The 14,633-nt window shown below is 41.0% G+C and overlaps 1 protein-coding gene across 2 annotated transcripts in view; it reads right to left on the minus strand.

Annotated features, from left to right (window-relative positions):
- The window catches only part of PIK3CA (phosphatidylinositol-4,5-bisphosphate 3-kinase catalytic subunit alpha), a 72,053-nt gene extending 60,030 nt beyond the window's left edge, over nt 1–12,023 (minus strand). Inside the window, exons 1-2 of one of the 2 annotated variants that reach the window (XM_084638446.1) lie at nt 11,668–12,023; nt 3,909–4,335 (exon numbers count right to left, since the gene is read on the minus strand). The gene's annotated coding sequence lies outside the window, so the exon portion shown is untranslated. The remainder of the gene's footprint in view (nt 1–3,908; nt 4,336–11,667) is intronic. The other variant, XM_084638447.1, reaches the window with a different exon arrangement.
- Between the last annotated feature and the right edge of the window lie 2,610 nt (nt 12,024–14,633).

Genomic DNA, 14,633 nt, shown 5'->3' on the forward strand with positions numbered 1-14,633 from the left:
ACCAGATGAAGTTCAGAGTTTTGAACCAATTTTACTTTACATTTGTGAAATGGGACAGTAAATGAACAAGACTACTTTTCTTTGTGAAGAGCTTGGCCCATTATTACAGTAATTGCCTACGCGTATGTGAACTGCAATCACTATGGACAAGCGCTACTGCTTTGTGGACACTGGCTAAAAATAGAGCATTACTCATTGGAACATGTGGTTGGTGTGGTTAAATCAACAGCTGGCACTTAAAAAAATCTGATTAGAAGAGGTCATTGGTATTAGGGTCCCAGAGATAATGGAAGGAGCATGAATGGGGATTTAACAACTGTGGTCAAGCTACAGACCTAACATGTCCACCTTGTGATGCTGCTATTCTGCAATACAGACAGTATTGATCACCCAAAGCCAGTTTCCTGGTGTCAAAGGCTGTTAGCTGGGCAGAAGTCATGACAGTAGTCAGATTTGCATACAAAGGGCAGAATGTCAGAGTCATCCCCATATGCCAAAATAATTGAATTGTACTTCTGCTCTGTCAAAGCAGATGATCAGCAGGGGCCCTGCATAATAGAACTACTTTTCCTTCACACACAAGCACTGAGAAACAAGCTGTGCTTTAGCTATTACCTCAAAACGAGTCAGAAGATGGTAGAATGTGCCATTGAAAGGGAAAATTGGAGATGGCACTTGCACAAGAGTGCTGATTAATATGAAGGCCTCTGAAGTCTGTAGCAAGTAGGACTTAAATTCCATTCCTCTGTCACAGACTGCCTTAGCGTTCTTCAGTATCATAAGTTTTGTTGTTGTTTTTTTTTAAACCTAACTAATAAGTCACTGAAAAGTATTTTATATGTTGTTCTGTTTAATGCTGCCCACACCTGTAAAATGCAGTTGTGACTGCAGTTGTGCTCTGGGGGGTGGGGTGGGGGGACAGCCCTGGACTGCCGCTGCTCATGGGGTGGAAGGCAGCCTGGGACTGCTGATGTGGGGTGGGGCACAGTGATGCTGTTGATCTTAGGGCTGCCCGAGCTGCTCCGGCAGCCCTGGGGTCAGTTACACCTGCAAGCTGCAGAAGTCGCGGAGGTCCCAGAAAAATCACGGAATCCACGCCTTCCATGACCTCTGTGACAGACTCACAGCCTTAATGATTACCTATTCTTTTCATTCCCTCTAGGGCACCTGGCATTTGTCACTGTCAGAAGACAGGATACTAGGCAAAATGGACCTTTGGTCTGACCCCGTGTGGCCATTCTTATGATAACATGTAACTATCAGTGTAGGAGTTTTCAGCAAAAGCTACACATCTGGGCAGCTAGCTAAAGAAGGGTCGTAATGTTTTCTGCCTTAGGAGTTGGGGCTTTTAGCATGTAAGCAGGACAGGTACATCATCTTTCCACACCTTAAAGAGGGGAAACTTAATATGGGATAGGAGCTTAAAATCATAATGCTCCACTGTATCCAACAAAAGTTCAGATTAGTACAGGTAGCATTCAAATTTCAAGTGGCAGTAGGCTTCCTAGTGAAAAGAAATTGGGAGCCAGGGAAAGGGTGACTGTCATTTAGAGCTACATACCAACTTTACACTGGTTTAGGTGAATGTAAGCTTCCATGTCTGGAAGGCATGATTCACAATCATAATGGATAAAATTCTTAGGCAGTGCTACATAATCTAGTAGCATGTTCCACAGAAGAATAATTAGGGCTCTATTATTAAAGATGCTGCCCCCATAAATTTGTCTTTTCACAGAAAATATGGGCACTACAAAAAATTAATCATCAAGAATGCCTTTCAGTAGGAAACCATTGCTATTAAGGGACTTTTACAAGTCTTCAACCAGAAGGAAGCTTCAATGTAGGACATCCTTTGCCAGCAGTTTGTTACAAAAATCTTTAAAAAAAAAAAATAGAAGACTAAAGGTAATATAAGAAACCACTGACAATTCCCAACTGGGTGAAATTTAACACACAGAGTGCCTAAGAAAACTATGATAATCTAATTCTACTAGTTCTGTGGACTTAAGTGAGTTGGAATATTGCTTATGGAAGATTCCCACTGTGACCAAGTCTCACCGAGAGCTGTTTAAAAAAACCCCACATGCACATACTCGAACAGCAAGGAAGGGAGGAAAGATTAAGATTGTGTAATGGAGGAGATCCACACTAACAACTTTCAGTTGTACTTTAGTAATACATGAGATAAGAGTATAAGAAGGGCATGCAAAGTACATGTGGTGAAAGATGAGCTGAATCAGTTGTGCCAAATCATTTGACAATACATTCAAGCAGGTATCTGCTGGTAAGGCATTCCTATCTAACAGTAGCTTCTTTAGATAGCAGCAGTGAAACACTCCAGAGTTAGGAATAGTTTGCATAGCTCATTCATGAGGAAAACGAGAATCTCATTTTCCACTAGTTCTCATTTTCATCCTTCCTTGTCTCCTGCTGGAAGTTATGCTGTCTCTCTTTGTAGGTCAACGTGCTCCAAGGTCGACCTCTAGCTTTACCTGAACAAAGGCTTGATGAGAGAGGATAGCTACACCAGTACTTTATTCTAACAACATTTTTGTTTTTCTCTTAAACATGGATTGAAATGGTGGATAATTTTACTACATTAGGACTGAGTAGCTGCATCACAGAGAGGCATAGATCAGCATTCAAGTTGCACTCCCCGTCAATATCTGGCCTGGGGAACTAATGATCCAGCCAGCGGACCAAATTCAGTGATGAATCCTGGTCACGTGACACCTGAGGCACATTGCACATAGGCTAAGAAGAAGCTGCATCACAAGACAAACTAAACTTCTATGCAAGCTATGACTTTTCATTTAGAGTTGTTGTTTTGTTTTTTGAAACACTGAAGTGGAACTATTTTAAGAAAGCCAAATCTATTCTCTTAAAAACAAATTTCCCTAGGAGCTTAGTTTTAGGCATTTGCGAACATGTATCACTAGGTTCTTTGACCAGTACAAATATGCGTAACACCTCAATTCTAAATATTACTTTTATACCAATATGTACTCAAACATTACACACTAATCTTTGTAACTATGCCATTACAAGTGGCATCAGAGCTCTAGCAGATATTTTACTTGAACATATGCCCCCTCTGAGCTCCAGAATTAATTTATGAGGAAGCCAAAGGCCTATCCAATAGCTGTGATTATTTGATTGATACTCTCATTCAGTGGAAAAGGTTGGTATGTTCTCTTGGTACAAATAGAATGGAAGAGCATTTCCTATTTGGTGGCAAAACTGGAAGAGATTTTATTAAGGTGACAGCAAGTGACTGCAAAAAGATGAAATACAAGAGAGATCAACCATTTTAAGAATTTGTTTTTGACTACCCTATTAATGGGAACTTCCTCAATACACTGATTAGTTTTATTAGTGCCTGGGCCATGCATAGATGTCAGTGAAACCTATTACTCAGTTTAAGTATTTTTTTTTAGTATCTCATTTAAAAGCTTGACAGATTCAGAGAGAAACTTCCAACCTTGCTAGCAACCATTCACGCTTTCATGAGGACTACAGTTGTGGCACCTGGCTTTGAGGTTCCCAACCAAACTGACAATTTGCTTATAGAAACAGTTTGTAGATCAGATATAGGGTTGTGTGTTTTGCATTATAACAATTTAATGATCAGGCAAAGCAGATTTTAAAATCATATTTTCATCCTCCCCTGACTATTTCAGCATCAGGGAATTTCCACATTCAGCAACAGTGGCACAAATAGAAATCGGTTATAAAAAAGTTTGTGGTCAAGAGTGGGGTTAGTGCTTTGCAAACTTAACATTATTTAATGACAACCAAAAATCACAAATACACTAACAACTGTATAGGCTTTAAGTTAAATGCTGATTTACCTCACCATAAAAGCCTATGTAATAATTTTCAGAAGAACAAACAGTGCTGTTTAATACCTTACAAAGAAGGCTCCTCATCTCCAATCATCTGTTTGATAATCAACATTTATCCACTACTTATTGTTGCTCTCCTTGTGCCTGAAGCTTCATGTCCTCAGTCTTTAGTTCATTTTCATCTTTGGAGTAGCTGGCCTCATTCTTGTAGCAAGGTGAAGGTGAATTGCTTTCAAAAAGCATCAGAAACTTCAGTGTTTTGACATGCCAACATTAGATTAAATTCATCATAGACATGACAGGCCTTTCCACCCATGATCACAGTTACCCTCAGACTATCATGCCAAACCTTCATTGCTTCCATCTTCTCTCAACACTGCTAGATGCTTCTTGATGTTGTGCACAGTCTATTGATTGCACACCAGGAGCAAAAGTGAATTCAGTCTGAACTTGATTCCCTCTTTCAGCAGTTGGCAAAGAAGATCCTCAGCTGCTTGGACCAAGGCACACATGATCAATCAATTAAGGCATTCACCATGGTTATAAATACTGGCACAGAACTTCCCATTTATTATAAAGAACAAGTTCTTACACTGTGCAGGTATCTGTGTTTTATGGATCCATAATTCTAATTTATGATACCCTGCACTACAGGACTACTAGTCTCAGGAAAAATGGAAGTTAGGAAAACTAGCTAAATAGATTGAGCTGACGTAGTTCAGGCTTTCCATCCATTCTAGGGAGAAAAGTATAAACTAATTTTAGCACCAATCTTTATCAATACCTTGACATTTGTAGTAAAGCTGACTTTGAAAAGCCTCTGCATGGAGAAAGACAATTCTCTCTGAAAGGAAGTCTGAATTAGATAAGTGTTTCCTCTCAGTATCTCCTGTGTGGAGGGAGCAGCCCAGAGCTATTACGGGCTAATTTTGAGCATTAGATTCATTAAGACTTCTAAAGCATCTTAATGCTGCAACTGTTGCAAGTACATTATTTGAGCACTAAGAGATAAAGCAGACTGGCTTGTCTTGTCCAAACTAACACTATAGTATAAGGGACACTATTAGGAACAATTATGAAAAAAAGTCAAGTTTTAAGAGGTGTAAACGTTAGAACACATAAAACACTCAATATTTCTCCATTCTGGAGAGTGACAATGGAAACATCCATTGGACATTACTCTGTAAAAGAAATCGTTCTTCTCCCTGCAAAAGGAGTCATTCTACTGGCTAAATATTACGACCAATTGGCTCAACGTTCCAGGGCGTTTTACAGTAAGGCTTTGTCTAAACTGGAACCTGAACGACAAAAGTTTTGTAGTTCAGAGGTCTGGAAAAAAAAAATCACCCTGAACTACAAAAGTTTTGCTGACGAAAAGTGCCAGTGTGAACAGCACTTTGTCAGCAGGAGCGCTCTCCTGCTGACAAAGCTACCGCTGCTCGTTAGGGGTGGAAGTTGTCGGCGGGAGAGCTCTCTCCTGCCGACAAACAGCAGCTACACTGTGCGCCTTTTAGTGGCACGGCTGTAGCAGCACAGCTGTGTCACTAAAAGGTGCGTGGTGTAAACACAGCCTAAGTCTTAATCAATTAATCAAGCCTTCTGTATTTGAAAGAAGTGTTAATAAGAGTTGTGATTTTACAAAGTAACCAGTGATAATTATAGCCCTTCATTAAAAGAAGGCCTTCACACACAGAAAAGGAAAAATGCCAGAGTATGTTTTCTTCTGCAGATTAGTTGTCTTTAGACATGTTTTGTACAAGTGTCTGTTTTTCCTGTGTAAGTGCTTGCTTTGACACAGTGTATTCCTGTTGTATCTCAAAAAGAGATTAAGTACAAAATGTGTGTATATTTCTGCCTGACTTCACTGAGCTGGCTTCAACTTTGTGGTGGCGTAAGGAAGGTGGACATGAAAAAACTAGATGAATCCATAATCAATGCTTGATCCAGCTGTTCTTAATCTGAATGTCTTTGGTAGAGGTTCCCTTTCTCTCCAGCTGCTAAATCATCTCTGTGGCAAATGAAACAGGAGCAAGTTTTGAAGAGATGGGGTTATCCCAAATTAAGGTATTTTCAAAGAGCTTCCTAGGGAAGGTTACCTACAAAGATACCCATCATGCCCCATTTTGAATAATATCATTTGAACACTCTTCTAGGATCTTGATACTGAATATAAACATTTCCAGCAAATACACTTAATGCAAGTTTACCTGTCAAGTGCTTTTGCTCCTTTCTGGACTAGGAAAATGAGAAAGCACATAGAAGGGGAAGAAAAAAAGATGCAGCGGGGCTGTGGGGGAACAAGTTTTCTGAAAGTGTCAATGTTAAAAACAAGAGACCAGACCAATAATCTTCTAGATTAACATGTGCTCTGCCCACAAGAAACCACGCATCACTGCAAGTAATGAAAGCTCTTTGTAATCAGCATGACAGAAGGTTTTTTTTTTTAAATGAGAGTTTATATGGATTTTACTATATCCTCAAATACCCTGAATCTGTATGTTTTGATTGCTCCTATTTATCTATTAACTCCCATTTTACTAGCAATTTTGATTTATAGAAGCTGTTCAAAATTTAACACAATAGATTTACAGTAGCTGTTTTAGGCTCTTTGTAAGGCATCATAAAGAGATTAAAAACAAATACAAACAAAATGTTAGAAAGCTATATTCTCAGTTCATTTAACATTTCATAACATTCAGGAGTACTTCACATACTTTAGAATAGAGTGCACACGTCACTATCTTCTATCCCAGAAAACATACTGGAGGAAGCAGAGGCACTAGTCTGTTTTTCCCCAATTTTTAAAATATGACACTGTCTTCTTATGCTTTTTTTGTGAAGCTGGGGTTTTTTTGCCTTACTTACTCACAACTTGAGGGACAGGGGAGAAGAAAAGTAATCTCCCGCCAGTTTTTTTTCTCCTTCTCCACAGAAAGTATTCCTATCATCTCTTCTGGTCATTACCAAAGCTTCAACCTGCAACATTGCCTGGTGCATTTGTATTGTCTGTAGCTACATTAGATTTGACTTCTACAGGTATGAACATTGTTATGTCCAATACTACATTTATTTTATTCTTGTCAAGGACTCATATTGCTTATACAAAATACACGTTCAACACAACTGACCTTATACACCATACTAGCTCTCTTCTACCAACCATTGAACACAGCCAAACCCTCCACCACAATAAAAGTTTGTGAGCTATGCATATCGTTGTATCAAAGGGAAGATAAACCTCCTGAATCTCAAAACGCATTCATAGTACTATAAGTCTGAACTTTGACTTTTTACTTCTCAAATGTTCAAAGTTATAATTATTTAATTTGAAAGTACTGTTTAAATTGTAAGACAAAAGTGAGAAGATTTATGTTTAAAGCTGCTGATGTCTTTAACTTATGCCTTTGAAGTGTTTTTCTTCCCCAACAAGTTCAGGAGCATGTATTAATTATGAAATTTAGTTTTTACCAGCCCTTTTTTCCTAGAACTATGTAGTCAATACTTAGGACACAGATAGAAAGCCTATTAGTTGTTAGGAATGAAGGAAAGCCTTACAGTTAAGTTATGCATTAGAGCAAATCTACATTTCATTCCAGCTTTCCCACAAACTTCTTGTGTGACCTGGGCTAGTTACTTCATCTTTTTGTGCCTCGGATCTTCATCCATAAAGTTGTGGTAATTTTCCCTTCCTTTCAGCTGTGTTGTGAAGATAAATTTATTGATGTTTGTAAGATGTTTAATTATTACTATAGCGCAGGTCCTATAAGTATCAGACTGAAAACTGGAAGAAGCTGAACTGATTATTTCTGTGAATTGTTTTGGAAAAATGTGAGTCTTGTATGCAAAGTACCAGCTTAATTAATGAAAAAATGAAGCAAGTTGTCTGACAGATGTATAAAACCTTTGAAAATAGTGTTTGAAACAGAAACATTGACAACTACAACAGTAGTATTAGAAACTGTATTATAGCACAGACTTCATAAGACTACACATTTGAGTTTGTGGAGGAGTTAACATCAGGAAAGAAGTCCAATCCCCCCACCCCACCAAGGTGATTTTCTTCAGTTAAGTGGAACAACAAAAAGCTGATGAGTTGGATGACCCTGCAAGAGAGACATTTGACACCACTGTCAACATTAAAACATAGCCGGAGTGATTTATATTCCTATGTTAGGCCTTCCAGCAACTTTCAGCATCATCTTCAGCCAAGAAGAGTTTGTTTCTCTTCAACATGCAAAAAATGGCAATGATTAATCTAGGCCTAAACCATGGAAACAACCATAATTTAAGATGAGATTTTAAAAAATGTTAGCATCACCTTCAATATAGCACAACTAAGCAATTTAAGAAGCAGATACAGCTTTCTCCTAGATATGCTCTTCTGGACAGATTCAAATTCACAGGTCCACTATTAGATACAGAAGTGAAGAACAGGAAAAGTTAAATGAAATGACATTGACACTAATCCACTATTCTGAATTAAACAAGAGAACTGACAATGACTAGAAGCATCCAAAGGGACAAATGTATTGTGCTTAATGCTACTGATTCTAATCTGAAAAGAAAAAGTATGAAATGCTGAATGTAAGTTGCTAAGAATGCAGAGGTAAGCAGATCTTTGCTAATTGCACAGACAATTAAAATAAAGACTAGAGAATATCTCAGGTCCATTCATCTTGAACTTGCCATATAGTGCTTAAATAGTGTGCCAAACCTTACTGAGAAAGCAAAATACCTAACAGTCCTAAGACATATTGCATAATTTCAAAAATTCTTCCATAGCCACGATCAACTTCACAGTTGGTTGTATTAGGGCTTGTTCACATGGAGACATTGACCACAATACATATTGCAAAATAAGCTATGCCACACCAGCTCCCCATTTGGGCACTATTCCCAAATAAAAATCACTTTTATTTCAGAATAAATTACTCCAGTTTGGAAGCATCCTAATTATTCCACAATAAAGTGATTTTATTCTGGTCAATTTCTCCATGTAGATAAACTCATCTTCCCAGAGACAGACTGTACTCTGAGGAAGTCTACATCCAACTGATGAAATCTGCACTGAGCCAGAGGACTTTGATCAAAACACCACATTACATGCAAAGATTCTAAAAGGACACACTAAGTTTACAAAAGCAACTGAAGGAGTTTCAGATCAGAGGCTAGTGACACTGACAGTCTCAATGGAAATTTAGCTTGATCTAATGAACAAACTAGAACCATACAACACACACACTAGTTTCAGAGGGGTAGCCGTGTTAGTCTGTATCAGCAAAAACAATGAGTCCTTGTGGCACCTTAGAGACTAACAAATTTATTTTGGCATAAGCTTTTGTGGGCTTTAACCCACTTCATCAGATGCATGGAGTGAAAAAAAGTAGGCAGGTATAAATATATAGCACATGAAAAGATAGGAGTTGCCCTACCAAGTGGGGGGTCAGTGCTAATGAAGCCAATTCAATTAGGGTGGATGTGGCCCATTCCCAACAGTTGACAAGAAGGGGTGAGTATCAGAGGGAAAATTATTTTTTGTCATGACCCAGCCACTCCCAGTCTTTATTCAGGCCTAATTTGATGGTGCCAAGTTTGCAAATTAATTCTGGTTCTGCAGTTTCTCGTTGAAGTCTGTTTTTGAAGTCTTTTTGTTGAACAATGGCCACTTTTAAGTCGGTTATTGAGTGTCCAGAGAGACTGAAGTGCTCCCCTAATGGTTTTTGAATGTCACAACTCTTGATGTCGGACTTGTGTCCATTTATTCTTTTGCATAGAATCTTTTCATGTGCTGTATATTTATACCTGCCTCCTTTTTTTCCCACTCCATGCATCTGATGAAGTGGGTTCTAGCCCACGAAAGCTTATGCCCAAATAAATTTGTCAGTCTCTAAGGTGCCAAAAGGACTCCTGGTTGTTTTCACACACATACACACACACAAAGAATTTTCCCATTATTTGGCCAGGATGGCTCCTTCTGCAGCAAGAGCAAGGCCCTTGTACACATTTAAGTGGAATGCATCAAGCTGCAGCCCTTCTTCTGGCTCCTCCAGGGCCTCCTGCTGAGGATCAGGCTGTATTCCCTCCACCCCCTTCTTCTCATATTTGCCCGCCCCATCTGTGGGCCCCATAAAGTTGCAAGACTTCCTCCTGGCACCAGCCATGATTGCTATCTGCCAGACATGGAGAAGGAAGCTCAACAGGGGTGCTCTGACTGCAGAGCCTGTTTTCGCTCCCTTGTTGCTTCAGGTCTCTAGGCAGAGTTCCTCTGGGCAGCATCCACCGACTCCTTTGAAGAGCTCTGGGACTGTCCAGGGTTCTTTGCTCAGTGTCTCCATCCAGAACCCCAAGGCTATTGGTTGAACCCAGAAAAGAAAGCTGAAAAGTAGCTAACAGAACATGAGTTCATTCTCTTTGACTTTTAAACACTAAGAAATCCAGATTTGTACCCAAATCTGTTTACAAAGGAGCATATTGTATCAAAACGGTGGGAAAAATGTGGAACTAACCACAGCCAGGGTTGTTAATCTACTGTTGTCTGTTTTTAAGAGATCTGCATTCTCATTTAGACAGTTCAAAATGTTTTTAAGCTCATTTGGACTGGTTTGGTCTAAGTTTCATAACAGAGTAGATGCTGAAAAACTAAGTAGGTTGGTTTCTAAAAGCAGACACAAGAGCATTATTAACAGTAGTATCTAGCTCTTATATAATGCTTTTCATCAGTAGACGTCAAAGCACATTACAAATGAGGTAAGTATTATTACCCCAATTTTACAAGTAGGAAACGGAGGCACCATTACTTGCATGGTAGTAGCACCTAGGAGCCCCTGTTACAGACCAAGAGCCCAGTGCTATACATCATGCATAACTGAAAGGTGTTTCCTGCCCTGATTAGGCTTATCTAGTCAACAGACTGAGAATTCAGTTGCACTCTACCAACAGAAACAGAAGCACATCATTGTGGATGATGTATGCATTTTTATGTTTTAAAAATAAATACATTTTATAAAGCAAACAACACACTATGGACTTTGAATTTCATTTAATAAAATCTGTTTTTTTTTCTTCCCTGTTGGAGAAGAGCCATTACCATCTTGTTAGCCACCAACCATTGCCATAAAGGTACATAAAAACACTACACATTAGTAGTGCATTAAGGAAATATCTAAAGCGGACTATTAACTCAGCAGTTGCGCTATTTATTGTTCAGGTCCTGTGGAAAGGCATAAGATTTAAACTGCGAAAGTTGATTGAATTTGTGAGTAACTTAGAAACAACACACAAGACACTTTTCAAAGATCAGTGACCTGAGTTCATCAGACTGAAGTACCACCCAGTGTAGCATCAGCCGGTGATGAGGTTTTATTTCTCTATTCGCCTATTATGCAGAAGGCAATATTTTCACACTGGCATTTTTTTTTTAAGTTAGGTCGTAAACTCTTCAGAGCAGGGACTGGGTCTGTGTTTGCACAACAGAGCCCGATGCCGACTGAAAGCTCTGGGCACCATGGCGTTAATACCGGCACCACAGGAGCAGTCATCAGAAAATCAAGCAGCATGGCGTGGTGACAAGAAAAAAACAGCGTTATTAGGAGCACTCAAAATTAGCGACCAATTAAGCCCCAGTTTCTTCATTTCCTAGCGCAGGAGCCGGACACATTTCCTAGCCCCTGAGCGAGGAGGCAGATCGATCCCACCCTGTGGGTTTAGCGGTGGGGTGGGGGACAGGGCAGCAGCCCTGCCTCGCCCCGGGGACGCTGCGGCGGCTCCCGCATGGCTCGGGGTGCCTTTCCCCCCGCCCAGCCCCTCTCCCCCGGTGACTCACCTCTCGCTCCCCGGTGCCGTCGGTTCCAGCGCCGAGGCGGGGCCAACTCGGAGGGGGGCGGGAGAGGCAGCCCCGCACCGGGGGAGGCGGCGGCCACGACCGGGAGCCGAGGGGGGGGGGACAAACAACTCGGCCCCCCGCCCTGAAGCTCCCCCGCCCGGAGCCTCCGCCTCCCCGACGGGCAGCGCCCAGCGGGACCCGCACCCCCGCCGCCCCTTCAAGCCACCAAAGCCCGTCCTCGGGTCTCCGGGGCCCGGTGCGCCCTCAGAGCAGCGGACAGCGAGCCGCCGGCCCCCGCGCTTCCCCGGGCTCGCCGAGCCCCTCAGCCCCTAGGAGAGCCGCTTCCCCTCACAGGGAATAACAGGAAGGGAGCGGGGGTGACCCCGGGCGCGCACGGACTCACCGGAAGTGATTAGAAAGAGAGGGGGGGGGAGGGGAGGAGCGAGCGAGACAGGAACGTTCAGTGCGCATGCGCGGAAGGGGCAGGGGGTTGGTGCTGCGGGTCTTCTCCCCCCCCTCCGGCTGGTCTCCAGTCAAGGGGCGGGCACGCACCTGGAGGATACAAAACACTCCCCTTGCATTGACTTGGTGCCCGCATCTTCTTTGTCTAAATCAGTGGCTCTCAAACATATTTACTAGCGACCCCTTTCACATAACAAGCCTCTGAGTGCGACCCTCCCCTTTATAAATTAAAAAAAACACTTTTTTACATATTTAACACCATTACAAATGCGGGCGGCAAAGCGAGATTTGGGGTGGAGGTTGACAGCTCAGGACCCCCCTCTGTAATAACCTTGCGACTCCCTGAGGGGTCCCGATCCCCAGTTTGAGAATCCCGGTCTAAATCCTGGCGGGAGGGCATCAACACGGTACACAAAGTAAAAAATACAGTCAGGCCTCACTGCATCATCAGCCCTCCCAGTGATCTCATAGCCTGATGATACCATGGTCAGCAGAGGAAATGGGATTTGCTCACATGGCTGTGCTGTAGATGGACATCATAGCTGGGAGGGGCTTCGCCCCTGCTGACTCTGTCATAGTGAATGCCACATTTGTATGCATTTGCCACATGATAAACTGATTGATCTGACAGGTCTTTTTAGCCTCTGATCTATGTGATAGAATCTTCACTATCTCTGAGATGTATAGTCCTGGCCACTTCAAAGTAGTGGTGACCTCATCACCATTTGCTATCTTACCTGAAGCAAATACTCACCAGCAACCATACACCACACAAGAAAAACCTATCCTTGCAACAAAACCCGTTGCCAACTGTGTCCACATATCTATTCAAGGGACACCATTATAGGACCTAATCACATCAGCCACACCATAAGAGGCTCATTCACCTGCACATCTACCAATGTGATACATGCCATCATGTGCCAACAATGCCCCTCTGCCATGTACATTGGCCAAACCGGACAATCTCAACGCAAAAGAATAAATGGACACAAATCAGACATCAAGAATTATAACATTTCCAAAACCAGTCGGAGAACACTTTAGCCTCCCTGGTCACTCAATTTCAGACCTAAAAGTCGCAATACTCCAACAAAAAAACTTCAAAAACAGACTCCAATTAGAAACTGCAGAATTGGAATTAATTTGCAAACTGGACACCATTAAATTAGGCTTGAATAAAGACTGGGAGTGCATGGGTCATTACACAAAGTAAAAACTATGCTAATTTCCCCCCTACTGTTACTCACACCTTCTTGTCAATTGTTTGAAATGGGTCATCCTGATTATTACTACAAAAGTTTTTTTTCCCTCCTGCTGATAATAGCCCACCTTAATTGATTGGTCTCATTACAGTTGGTACGGCAACACCCATTTTTTAATGTTCTCTGTGTATACATATCTTCCTACTGTATTTTCCACTGCATGCATCTGATGAAGTGGGTTTTAGCCCACGAAAGCTTATGCCCAAATAAATTTGTTCGTCTTTAAGGTGCCATAAGTACTCTTCATTTTTTTTGCTGATACAGACTAACATGGCTACCACTGTGAAACCTGTCATTTGCTATCTTGTTCATTTATAAAACGTTTGTGGTAAAATCACAAGGTCCTCACTGCTTAAAAGTCATCTCTCTCTCTTTAGTAATTTATAACATTTCACTTGTATTTTGCGTTTTGATTTATTAACTAACAAAAACTGTGTGTACTTTGCTAAGAATGTTGTCAACCCAAGTATCTTTTCTGCACTTGGAAAGAAATGCTTTGAAATTGTTTTGATATTTTGAAGTTTCTTCTTCTTTTGTGGTTCTGATTGCTTGCTGCCATCTAGTGCAATCAAGTGTGGAAGTATAACATTGTATAAGTATAATGTTGTATAAGGGGACATGCTGGATACATTATATATGAGAGGGCATGCTAAAACATGTTACAAAGTATCTGAGGGAGCACACGTAGGGACAGTTAGCTTTTGAATGGAGAAGCAATTAAGATAGAGCCAGCACCTCTAAGAAACAGGCATCAGAATGGAAGGTGTGAAGGGCAATTAGTTAACTGGAAGCTGTTAAAGGAGATTGTTAAGGGTGGCAGGTAATTGAAGATACGTGACTGGTCTCAGGGATCTCGAAGGGTGGTGACTAAAATCTTTTTCTTCTTTTGTCTGTAACTTCTCTGTAACTTGTTCTCCAAAAAACTGTATAAATTAAAAGACACAAGCCCCACTCGGGGGGCTCACTTCTAAATGTATTAGCTTTGCTAATAAAACAGAGTGGTCTGATAAATTGTGAGTCTGAGTCAAACTTTGACAATTGCTTATACTGTATGATATTTATTTTTGTCATGATATTATAGACATTTATATTTTCAGTGTGAACTTTAGAAGAAATGGTACTGGGAGAATGAAAACCAGAAGGAACAAAATAGATTAACGATGATTAAGGCTACATTTTAGTGATGGGTATTTTTAGTAAAAGACAAGGACAGTAAACAAAAATTCATGGCCTGTGACC

The sequence above is a fragment of the Lepidochelys olivacea genome (genome assembly GCF_965140295.1).
Source record: "Lepidochelys olivacea isolate rLepOli2 genome assembly, chromosome: 9".
In the NCBI taxonomy this organism is placed as follows: domain Eukaryota; kingdom Metazoa; phylum Chordata; order Testudines; family Cheloniidae; genus Lepidochelys; species Lepidochelys olivacea.